We start from the raw sequence: 12,585 nt of genomic DNA on the forward strand, positions 1-12,585 counted from the left end.
TTCATATATCTTGATAGGAAGACAAATAATCTATCGATATTTTAAAGCAAAATTAATATTTTATTTAAATTGTTTTGTTACATATCCTTCCGGAAATGGGTAATTGCTAATATATATATATAAACTATATTTGGTTACATGCCTTTGTAAAACATTTTTATATGATTAAAAGTCAATTACAATTTTTTATGAAAAAAAATTATTCTTAAAATCTTCTTTTCATTCATATTGTGAGGGAGGAATTAAAAGAAAAATAAAAAAAAAAAAATTAATTTATACTTTTATAAAATTTGTGAATTAGTTTTTTTTATTATAGGCGTATATAACCAAGTAAAGATATTTGTTTTTTTAGAGATATGTAAACAAATAAGTTTTACAAAGGGTACATAAACAAGTATGAATTATGAGAGGACATATTGACAATTGACCACTGTTATAAGGGTATGGAAGAGATTTGAAAAAAAAAAATCGTATGCTTTATAGCAAAAATGCTAAATATTTTGAAGGACATCATCCAACTTCAATTTGTATTATTTTGGTTATTGAATTTTAATTTATATTCACTAAGTGGGTATTAAGGATTTGTTTAGATAGAGGTAATAAACACTGTTAGAATGAAAATCATTGTCAATAATAGTTTATATCCATGTTTGGATGCACAACTGTTACAATAAAAATGGAATATGTAGGTAATGAATAGTGGTACTGTAGAGGCATATGCATTTTCTCCAAAATTGAGAGGAATGGAACTATTTGGGGAGGAATGAATAGTATTAGCTTTTAAAAAGACACTTTTGCCCATCTAAATATTTAATTAAATAAAAATTATAAAATTAAACAATTAACTATAATAAATAAATTAAATAATAATTAAAATAAAAATTATTATATATAATTACAATAATAAAAGTAAAATGACATTTTGCCCATTAAACTAATAATTAATTAAAATGAGATATTTAATGTGAATATTTAATTATAATAATTATTTTTAATAATAATATTTAAAATATTCTTTAGATAAAAAATTTATTTATCATTAATCAGATTTTTGTGTATCAATGTTATAAAAGTAATTTTGTCATATTCTCCTCTTAAATTTTTTTCATTCCTAATGAAATATTCCTCCAACCAAACACAGTTTTCATCAACATTCCTATTTCTACAGTATCATTACCATTATCTTTTCCATTCCCCTTCCATTCCCATTTTGTGAACCAAACGCACGTTAAGAGATTATAGGGAGAATTTGATGACATGCATGTAGATTTACTACTATAACACTAATATACTATGTCATTTGAATAGGTAAATATGTCGCATTATCAAAGAGGGTCATACAACCACTCTTATTGACACAACAATGCTTTCATTAGCCTAGCTGACTAATCAATAAAAGTGGTTACGTGGCTCTCTTTGATGACGCAACATATCCGCGTATGTAGATGATGCTTAAACTAGTGTTATTATAGTAAACTCAGCATATAAGTTATCAAATTCTCTCCAAAATTCTTTTAGTATTTTTTCACTAAACAAACATTAAAGATATATGACCAAAATGATATAAATTGAAGTTGTATGTTTAAAATAAAAAAATAACCATATTCTAATATACACTCAAAAAATTTACCCCACATTTGGTTTTGTTTTTTCACAAATCAATACAAATTTTGACTAAACAAATAAGGATGTTGATAAGTCCAAGTTGTCCAACAAATTCTTTTTAATATATATGTTTATAGTAAGAATGAGGTGTCAATACTTTCAAGAATGTATGAATTGTATGTGGGCCCCAAAACAATTTGGTTGTGATTACATTTCATATTATTATCTAAAGTAACCAAAGCATAGAACAAAAGAAATGATTGTGCTGTTTCTTTTTCTAATAAATTTGTATTTTTATTTATTTATAACCAAAAACATTAAACAAAAACACTGCCGAATCACCAAGCATGCAATGTAGTGCAGCAGTAACTCCCAACTCTTTTTTTTTTTTCATCATTTTCATTTCCAAATTTATCAATTTAAACCAATTTTCGTTTTGATAAAAAGGTTTTCTTTTCATATGCTTGTAAAAATATCCAATTGTTTTATATATCCACTTGTAAAATTGATATTTAAATATGTACCAATTAAAAAAAAGAAAATAGATGGTAATATACTTTCATAAAAATCATCTTTATTTATGTGCTCTTATAAAATATTTTTATTTGCTTACCCATTATTGTACTTGCAAAATAGAGTAATAAATTTTTATGGAAACATAAATTGATGCTTGTGTTTTTTCCCAAGACCAGCAAAGAGGACTTTAAATGATAGTTTTGAATTATTATAAAATCTTTTAGTTGATATATATATATATATATCATTTTTCTATAGGACTACAAAATTTTCTTTCCTATATATATATATATATATACATATATCTTTTTTGGTATCTTAGTTAAAAAAAACCCCTTAATAGTGTATATATATAAATGTAGACAAAGTTATATGGGCATGGTACTATTTACTTAAGTTGGGACTCGATTTTTTAGTTGGAAAAATAAAAAACTTTATGTAGAGCACCATGCCAATTTAAAAAGTAAGAGAATGATAAAAAATATGAGAGATGAGTAATGAAAATGACGGGTAAAGTTTGGATTTAAAGGGAGGTGTCATTAGATATTGATCCAACGAGATCCGCAGACAAACGCCAGCGTTATATATATATATTAGACAGATTTAATATATATATATATATATATTTTGACAAAAGTTATAAATGTCGCTTTATAATAGGGTGTTAATAGGATAAACACGTACAATGATGAATCAGTAATTTAATGATCTCCTAAAAATTTATTAACTCAATCAAATATCATATTGAGTGATTAGAGTTTTATTGTGTGCATGCTCATAAGATATTTTAAAAATAAAACTAATTTAATACAATGGAATATTATTAGGATTTTATACATACTCCCTCCGTTTTTTGTTACTTGTCACGTTTTAGAACTCTTCGTTTCTTTTATTTTCAGTATTATAAATTTTATATAGCATTAAATATATAAATTTACTCTTTTTAATTTAATGTACTTTGTGATAATTTTTTTAATAAATCATAATCAACTCAAAGTATTAAATTATATACATTATTTATTGGAGTTTTAAATAGAGGTAGTTTTGAAAAATAATTAATTTTTTTTATAAAATATAAGTAATTAATTAATTATAAAGTAATTTTTAGGAGAATTCATGCTTTACATCCTCATGAATTTCAAAAATTTCTCAAACAACCTCTCCAATTTTTGGCAAACCCGGACAACCATTCCATTATTGTTCAACTTCCCTTTTACCCCCTACATGCTCACTTAAAATGCGACTCATGTTATGAAATTCCTTTTTGCCCTTGAAAAATGGCGAAAAACAGCACTCAGCATTATGTCCAACCTTTTTAAACACATAATTTTTGCATTTTTGTTGCCTTTTGTCAAACAAAAGTTTAGAAGGCTCATCACATCTTCTTCTTCTTCTTTTTCTTATTCTCTCATTTGGTTTGTTATATTTGAATCCGGTTTCTTGATAAGGTGAGAATTTCTTGATTCGAGGTTATTATTCAGCACCGACTTCTTGGGAATTGGTGTTACTTAATGAGATCTTGGGCATTAGTCTTGATGTTCCGTGTCAGTGAAGTTTATCACACTCGATGGATATAAAAAGCGGCTTTTGTCCAATAGAAAATGAGGTTGACTTCAACGGATGTATGCTGATCTCGATCTTGTTAAGGCAGACGTTTAGTGCCATTGTCGAATCTTACTAAAAACTAGTTTTTCTCGTTGTAAGATTTTTCTCTTTTATGTTTATCTAGTTGTATAAGTTGATTACCGTTTAACTTCACCTGTCTCTGTTTAAATACATTATTTTTATATTTAACAATTGTCTTCTTCATTTAATTTATTTGTCAATATTTAACTATTTGCATTACTGTTTAACATTGTAATGTATCATTTAAACATTTTATGGATGTGCTTAAAATATTTATCTTTTCCGTTTAAATAGAAGTGTTGGCAGGTGGCCAATGGCAAATTTATGGTATCCCGTGCACAAGAATTAATGACGGCATTAAATTTTCTAAAATTTGATGCCGTATATATCGGAAAACCCCTGTTTCTTTCTCGTTAATGAGAAAAGCTCGTCCCCCGTGCGTTTCCCTTTTTTTTCTCGGATCTGAAGCGTTAACCGGTTTACGGACTTCACACCATAAATGAGAATGAAGACCACTTCCCCTGGACATCCCCTCCTCTTCATCCTCTGCTTCTTCTCGGATGAGTTTCATCTTCATGTGTCCAGAATATTTCGTTTAAAGGATGTGTCATGATCATCTTCTTCTGGAGAATCAATCAGGCAATAAGTTAAACTTTCTTTTCCTGTTCAAGTCAGAAAGCCCGCCTAATTGCCTGAATGCGGAGGATGACGGGCAAGCAATTAAGCGGGCATTTTGACTTGATTAGGACAAGAAAGTTTTCACGCATTGCTTGATTGCGGAGGATTCTCCGGAGAGGGTGACCATAGCACATACTTTAAAACAAAATTGATATTTATCACTTGAGAATTGTTCTCATCGTTTAAAAACTTTTCCTTAGTGTGCAAATATTATTGTCTGTGTTTAACTCATAGGATCTTCGCTTCATTCAGACCACAAGTTAAACTATCTATTCTTGACTAGGTCGAAATGCCCGCGTAATTGCCTTAATGCGTGGATTCTCCAGCGGAGGAGGACGGGCGTTTCGACTTGGTCAAGAAAAGAAAGTTTAACTATCTTTTCACTTATTGCTTGATTGCGGAGGATTCTCCAGAGGAGTATGACCATGAGACATCGATTATATTTAAACAGTTTAACTGCCTTTTTTAACTATTTGTGTTCTACATTGTACATGTTCAAGTTGATGCGCATGTTATGCAACCGCCGTGAGCATTCGAAGGTAGAGATAGTTTTTGAGAAAAACCGAAATCTTAATAGACGAACTAGGATCGACTCGCAAGTGTCCGATGTCCGTGAAGACATTGTAAATGTTGTGGATGTTGTAAATGTTGTAAATATTTTATTTGAAATGAAACAAACGTATCTGAGTGTGAACTTTTGATATTTAATCAGAGGTCATTGTAAATGTTTAAATATTTTAAATGAAACAAACTTATTTGAGTGTGAACTTTATATATTTAAACATTTTTAGAAAAAAAGGGCATTGTAAACAAACAAAATGTTAAACAAAATCGCCTTACTATTTAAACAGTGACAATGGTGTTTAAACAAAAAATAAATATGTTTAAATAGTGACAACGGTTTAAACAAAAAAATAAATATGTTTAAACGATATACAAATTATTTAAACAGTGAACCGATAGTTTAAAGAATATATATAACTGTTTAAACGTAAAAAGGTTGACGTTTAAACAGAGACCCATGAGGTACCCAAGAGGATTGATGGAATGTTTGTAACACAATGTTTTGGAAAAATATCCATTTTAAACTTGATGTCGCAGAAAGCATTCAATTTAAACAATCACATATATTTTAAAACAGTTAAATCAAAATATTTAAACGGTTTACATATTGGTTTAAACGACATAATGTCAGTAACAACATTCAATTTAAACAGTGAACAAGCAAGCTGCTCAAGTGTTCTCTTTATGGAGGCTCTGTCAGTGAACACAATGTCAGTAACAGTATTCAATTTAAACAATACATATATTGTTAAATAGTCAAATGATAATATTTAAACGGTTTACATATTTGTTTAAACTATATAAAAAGGTTTTAAATAGTGAACCAATATGTTAAACAATGAATCATATTTGTTAAACATTTAAGATTGATATTTAAACAGAGAGAGTCATGAAGAAGAACTACGGGCCAAGGAGCCAGTAATGATTGTCTCTAGAGATTAACCCTTGTCGGTCACTTCAAGTGGGTCCATGTAATGAAATACCTTTTTTGCTTTTTAAAATGGTGGGAAAAATACCGCCCAATCCATCATGTCTGACTTTATGCATATATTTGTGTACTTTTTTGTAAAACACATTTTAGAAGGCTCTTTACATCATCTACTTCTTCTTCTTCTTCTCATTTGGTTTGCTCGATTGGAGTTCAACAGTTATATTATGGATAGTTTTTATGGTATTGCTAGATACAACGGGGAGGGAAGAGTGCTAATGTTCATGGCGCTGACTTCTTGGGAGTCGGTGTTAGTTGAGATATGTGAGTGATGGGGTCTCGATGTTTCCCGTGTGAGGGTGAAGTTTATCACACCCGACGGGTATAAAATGCTTGTCAATAGAAAAATGATGTCGACTTCCAGTGGATGTGTCACGCTTTACTCGATCTTCAAATGCTATGTAGTCGATCTTGTTGTGTGAGAAAGGCGATGTGGCATTGTCGAATCTTACTAAGAACGAGTTTTTCTCGTTGTAAGATTATTCTCTTTTATGTTTATTTAGTTGTATAAGTTCATTACGGTTTAACTTTGATAGGCTCTGTTTAAATATATTCTATTTGCATTTAAATTTTATCTTCATCGTGTAACTATTTGACTTAACGTTTAAATTAGGATTTTATCATTTAAGCACATTATGTCTCTGTTTAACTTATGGATGGTTTCGTTTAAACTAAAGTGTTGGCGGGAATTTGGATTCTGCGAGCGCTCCCGGTCAACCCCATGGCGAACCTGACGGTGTGGGATGCCTTCCTTCCTCGTTAGATCATTCGGAAGTGTTGTCGTTGGATATCGGACAACGTTTTGAAGGCGTTGAACATTTCGAGGGACGCACTTGAAATTTTACAAATCAAACGAATTTTCGACTTCAAATTCATAAAGAACGAGAAACACGGGTGATCGTGGAATCGTACTGCCGTTGGTTGTGAATGGCGCCTTCATGCATCAAAAGAATATAATAAAAATACTTTCAGAATAAAGACAATCAATCCATCACACACTTGCGGTGGTGGAGTGTGATCGGCCTCACACCCGAAATCGTCCAAAAAATGGGTAAGCGCACGGGTGATTCAAAAACTCAAAGACCGGCCCTTGTATAAAGCCATCGACATTCAGAAGGACATGTTGCGGGAACATGGTGTCCACATTCCATACAAGCGGGCTTGGTTGGGAAAGAGCATGCCCGGGTGGTGCTCGACGCCAGCAATATCTCCAGCTATAATTTGTTGCTTTGGTACGTGGATAAGGTAGTTAAGACAAACCCTGGCTACATTGCGATTGTGGAAAAAAATGGTAACAGGTTTAAATGTGTATTTTTTTTCTTTCAGAATGTGTATTGTCAGATTCAAGAAGGCTTGCAGGCCGCTACTGTTTGTCGATGGTACCCACCTCCTTGGAAAGTATCGGGGTACTCTATTGGGTGCTACATGAAAAGATGAAAACAATGGTTTCTTCCACGTCGCCTTCGGTATTATCGACAACGAGACCGATGCCAATTGGACTTGGTTCATATCCAAGTTAGGTGATGCTTTATACGAGGAAGGAGATTATCATGAGATAATTACATTCATCTCGGATAGGTCCAGGGGCCTTGTGAACGCTATTGCGAGAGTTTTCCCTTCTTCCCCACATGCATACTGTCTTCGATACTTGGAGGCAAATTTCATGAAAGCCAACGTCAGACTAGGGAAAACATTGAGATAGGAGTGCTGGTCTATATATTTTCGTATTGCGTGGGCATCCACGGCTAAAGATTTCGATGATACCATGAATGAACTGCAAGCCACATCACCAGAAGCCTATCACTGGTTGATTAATAAATCGGATATGGCACATTGGTCGAATTATCTGTTCAGAGGCGAACATTGGGGTGAGATGTATTCAAATGTTGTGGAGTAGTTCAATGCTTGGATCAAAGAAGCTCGGTATTTGCCGGTAACGAAGATGGTCAACTCTATAAGGTATTCGAATGTTCATTTTCACTTAAGAATTCGTATTATCCTTTAAAATAGTTTATAAATATTCAAATATCTTTTTCTGTGTTTAACCATCTACATCATTGTTTAATTTATGATAATATTGTTTACTAAAGTGTGTTTTTGTTTAACTATCAATGTCTTTTCTTGACCTTGTCTGAGATTTGTGTTGTATGCTAAATAGGTTCAAGTTGATGCACATGTTAAGCAACCTCCGTGAGCAAGCAAACAAATGGGAGACCTACTTGTGCTCGGACATACATTCGAAGGTGGAGATACTTGTTGAGGATAACCGAAATCTTCGTGTTGGTCGTTGTGTCGATAATCGTTATAAAGTGATTGACCAGTACAGCTACTCTATAGATCTTGCCATCAGAACATGCTCATGTCGCAGGTGGCAAGTTTATGGTATCTTGTACAAACACGTTTGCGTTGGAATAATGCAGACATACACCAACGTTCATCAATTTATTAGCGGCTACTTTACCGTCGATAATTACAAATTGGCGTATAAGGAAGATATATTCCCCATACCCAACGATGACAAGCCTACGGACAGAAATCGTGAACTGCGTCTGCGACCGCCTGTGACGAGAAGGCAACTTGGGCATCCTAGGCGAAAGAGGATCGAGTCACAAGCCTTTGAGATCCGCAAGTTATGTTGCAACCGCTGCCACGGCTCCGTTCAAAATTGCAGATTTTGCAATGAAACTGTCGCCGACTAGCCATTGTAAAATAACTAATTTTTAAACAAACTTAATTGTGTGCCAACTTTTCATTTTTAAACAGAGAAAACCTTTTTCTTACCGTTAACACATGTATTTAAATAACGACATTGTTATTTTAAACGGTAAATAGTTATTTTCACAAGTGACTTGTTCGTCTTAAACTATAACATGGATATTTAAACAATGACATTGACAGTTAAACAATGAAAGTGCAAGTAAAACAATGATACTGGAAGGTTAAAAAAAGAGTCAAGCATATAAATATAGATACATGTAAATTTACATTGACAAAATTTGTCATGTTCTTCGAAAACAATGAATTGAATTTAAACTGGTTTACATTTGAAACTAAGACAACGTATTCTATGAATCCGCTTTCAAACACTCCCCTTTGGCAGTGATGCCGGTTGTCCTTCCCTCCTTAAGTATGCGGTAGCCGTAGCTTCTCATCGGCGAGTAACTGCTTGATAAACCGCATCACATAGACGGTGCAGTCGACACTTCCTTGTTTTGTCGTGGGGTTTCAGTGTCGTGAACAAGTGGGTACTTTGTGGTCGCCGACTCGCCGAACTCCATGTCGATACAAAAGTCGAATAGGTTCCGCTGTGGAGTTATACAAGTTGATATTAGAATACCGGTTATTTAGCAAATACTATTACTCAAACACAAATTATTAACACTTACCATTTCTAGCGCGTATTTATCGTTTTTCTTGCTTTGGCATGAAGAATAATGCATGTATTCTTATTTGTCATTGTCAAGGATGACGACATGGAAATTGGCATTCATAATTATCGGGAGGATGACAATTTCAACATCATGCAAGTTGCGCGCGGCATCTCCGATCATAGCCATAGTGGTATCATGTGCGTCACCCTGCATTGACATAAACAGCGCCAGTGGTCGTGTGATGGAGGCGCGCTTCTTATAACGATATGGCATTATGCTCAGAAAATTTTGGATTATACATACGAAACCGTCCATCACATCGTCTGAGACCATCTCCTTCCCCTCAAGCAGATCGAATAGCCTGGACAGTGTGGTGCTCAAAGAGTCATTCTTCCACACGATAGTGCTGCGGTTAAACGGTAACAAAGATACGTAAACAAATTGTAAATATTTAACTGATACATCAACCGTTTAAATTCTATGTGGAATATTTAAACGTTAACTATATAAATTAAATGGTAACATATAATAGTTTAACTTCTATCTGGAATATTTAAACGTTGAATATATAACTTAAAGGGTAACATTTAATAGTTTAAATGCTATGTGCGATATTTAAACGTTAACTATATAACTTAAAGGGTAACATGTAATAGTTTAAACAATACCATAAAAACTTCAAACTTACTTGTCCATAGAGCAGTTGAGAAAGATCCTTATCAACTCCTGTTCGTACTTGTTGAGGCGCGATTGGCCAACGTATTTTTTTTCTTCGGAATAAAGACTTTCCGAACTTCTTCTAATTTTTGATTGGCATTGATCTTCTCTCTCGTCGCTATTTTGGCGTCATTCCCTTGACGCTCGTCAACAGCTGTTTTGGGATCATCATGCAACACTGTTGTTGACGGTTGGCGGTGTTTAGCACCAGCATCATCTTCCTTCGATGCGGGTATGACGGCAACATCAAACGGAGACATATCCTTACATGCTTCTTGTTATTGTGGGATCGTGTCTGCTTTCGATGCGGCACTGTCGGGCGTTGGTTCCACCATGATTATGATTTCGTTGACAATAGAGTCAACGACCTTCTCAACCGTGGCCACGGTAACAACATCAATGGGAGACACAATGTTAGCTGGTTCTTGTTCTTCAGGGATTGTGTCCATCTTTGATGCCGCACTGTCAGCCGCCCGTTCCACCGGGTTCATGATTTCGTTAACAACAGAGTCAACGATCTTATCAACCGTGGCAATGACAACATTATCTATGATCTGCTCTACCGTGACGGCCATGACATCAACGGTAACACCATCAGCTGCCGATGGTGTTGCTATTGTTTCATTATCAGCCGGCGGTTGAGACGGATGCATTATTGTTTTCCTCTTTTTCACAAGCCTCTTTAAATGAGGTCGTTTTTGAATGGCCTTCCCGATGACGTCGTTGTTGTCGAATTCCGACGCTGCGTCCATCCCGGGTGCTTCATTTGTTCGGAAGGACGACGCAGTCGGTTGTGACCGGCCTTCCAATGGCTCAACCCGAGCGACAAGCCGAGGGAACTCGGTCATCAATATCTAGCAAGGCTGCAGAAGAGTTGCAATGACATCCTCGACTAGTGCCGTCGGGGGCGCTGCGACGGTCGGGGGGATGCCACGATCGGGGGATTGTCGATGTCGTCGTCGGTGGGGGTGTTGCAATCTGGTGGGGTAGGGGAGGGCTTCTCCGGCGTCGAGGAATGTGTGCGCGTTTTGGGCTGGAAGTAGGAGAACGGCGTCGAGCGCCAGACGGAAGAGGTTGCCCTCTCATCTTACCTTCGAAAGCAAGTGGTTCCGAGTCAATAGCATCCAACCGATGGTTGGCTCTAAATCAACGATTCGACGGAACCAAACTTTCATGAAACTAACATGTATAAACCAAATAATTTAGCGAAATAATTCAGTTTAAACAATAAAACCTATAGTTAAACATTGAACTTATATATTTAAACATTATAGCATAAACGTAAACAAAGAACAAAAGTTTTAAACATTGAAGAATAATTTTTAAACGGTAAATGAACAAAGTTAAACAGTAAATAATATGTTTAAACATTAATGACTACTGTTAAACATATTGTTCATGATTTACTACCTCTTTTACTTCGAGAGATGACAAACTGGTTTTTATCGTCGCTTGCTTCCGGTAAGTATTTTCACCGTAGCACAACATCCTTGGGATCTTGCAGAAATAGACTTTCTTTCCGGTTCCGATCAGCTCTTAAAACCAGATGTTAAGCGCGATCGTGCAACCCTTAATATACCCTATGTTGGTCTTCTTCCCCGCAGATCTAGCTTGCATTCGAGCTGCCGCCTGTGGAATGTCCTCCATAAGCCACTAGTGCCGCTTGCGACCGTCACAGTATCGCCCCTCACGCCGGTAGATCATCAACATCATCAATGATCCGATTAGGAAGCGAAAGCGGGGAGGTATTTGGGAAGAGGATTGTACTCCATGATGTACACCATCGATGAGTTTCACAAAAATTTCTTCTTCTCCCCTCTGTCCAAGGAGTTGCTGAAGAGTGCTCCTGATGGAGTCTTTGTGTCTCTCGTAAATTTTGGATAAATACCTCTTCAAAGTCGAGCGTGTTTTCTTCTTTTGAAACACGACTGCGTCTCCATCGCAACGTAGACCAAGAACGAGGGCCACATCTTCAGGCCTGAAAGTTAACATGCTTTCCCCGATTCTGAATTTATTGGTGCGGCTATCGTACCTTTGCAATAGAGAATCAAGAAGGTCCCGCTCTTGGAATACAGTTTCCAACTCGATAGAATGTCATGAACGAGTGTCCCTACTGGGATGATCTCTCAGTGTCGAGAGATCATGTGAACTTTCAATTCAGCCACGGTCTCCACTACCGGTGTCAAGTAGCATCGCCCATTAACTAGATTGACCGCCATAATCACAAGCCTGCGACAATAACAGCACATTCAGCCAGTCGTATTCACAAATTGTTAAGCGGAAATATAAGTTGTCAAACGGTAAACTCTCAATTCTTAAACAATGATATCACTTGTTAAACAGAGACCTATATTATTAAATAGGGATACCAATATTTAAACGGAGACGACAAAACTTAAACGGTAAAAACTCATTATTTAAACGGAGACCTTATTTGTACAACTGCAACCATATCAATTGAAAGGTGAAATGTACATTATAAACATTACACAAATCAAAACAATTGAAAACTATTTCGAT

Source organism: Dioscorea cayenensis, chromosome 13, assembly GCF_009730915.1.
Source record: "Dioscorea cayenensis subsp. rotundata cultivar TDr96_F1 chromosome 13, TDr96_F1_v2_PseudoChromosome.rev07_lg8_w22 25.fasta, whole genome shotgun sequence".
Taxonomy (NCBI): domain Eukaryota; kingdom Viridiplantae; phylum Streptophyta; class Magnoliopsida; order Dioscoreales; family Dioscoreaceae; genus Dioscorea; species Dioscorea cayenensis.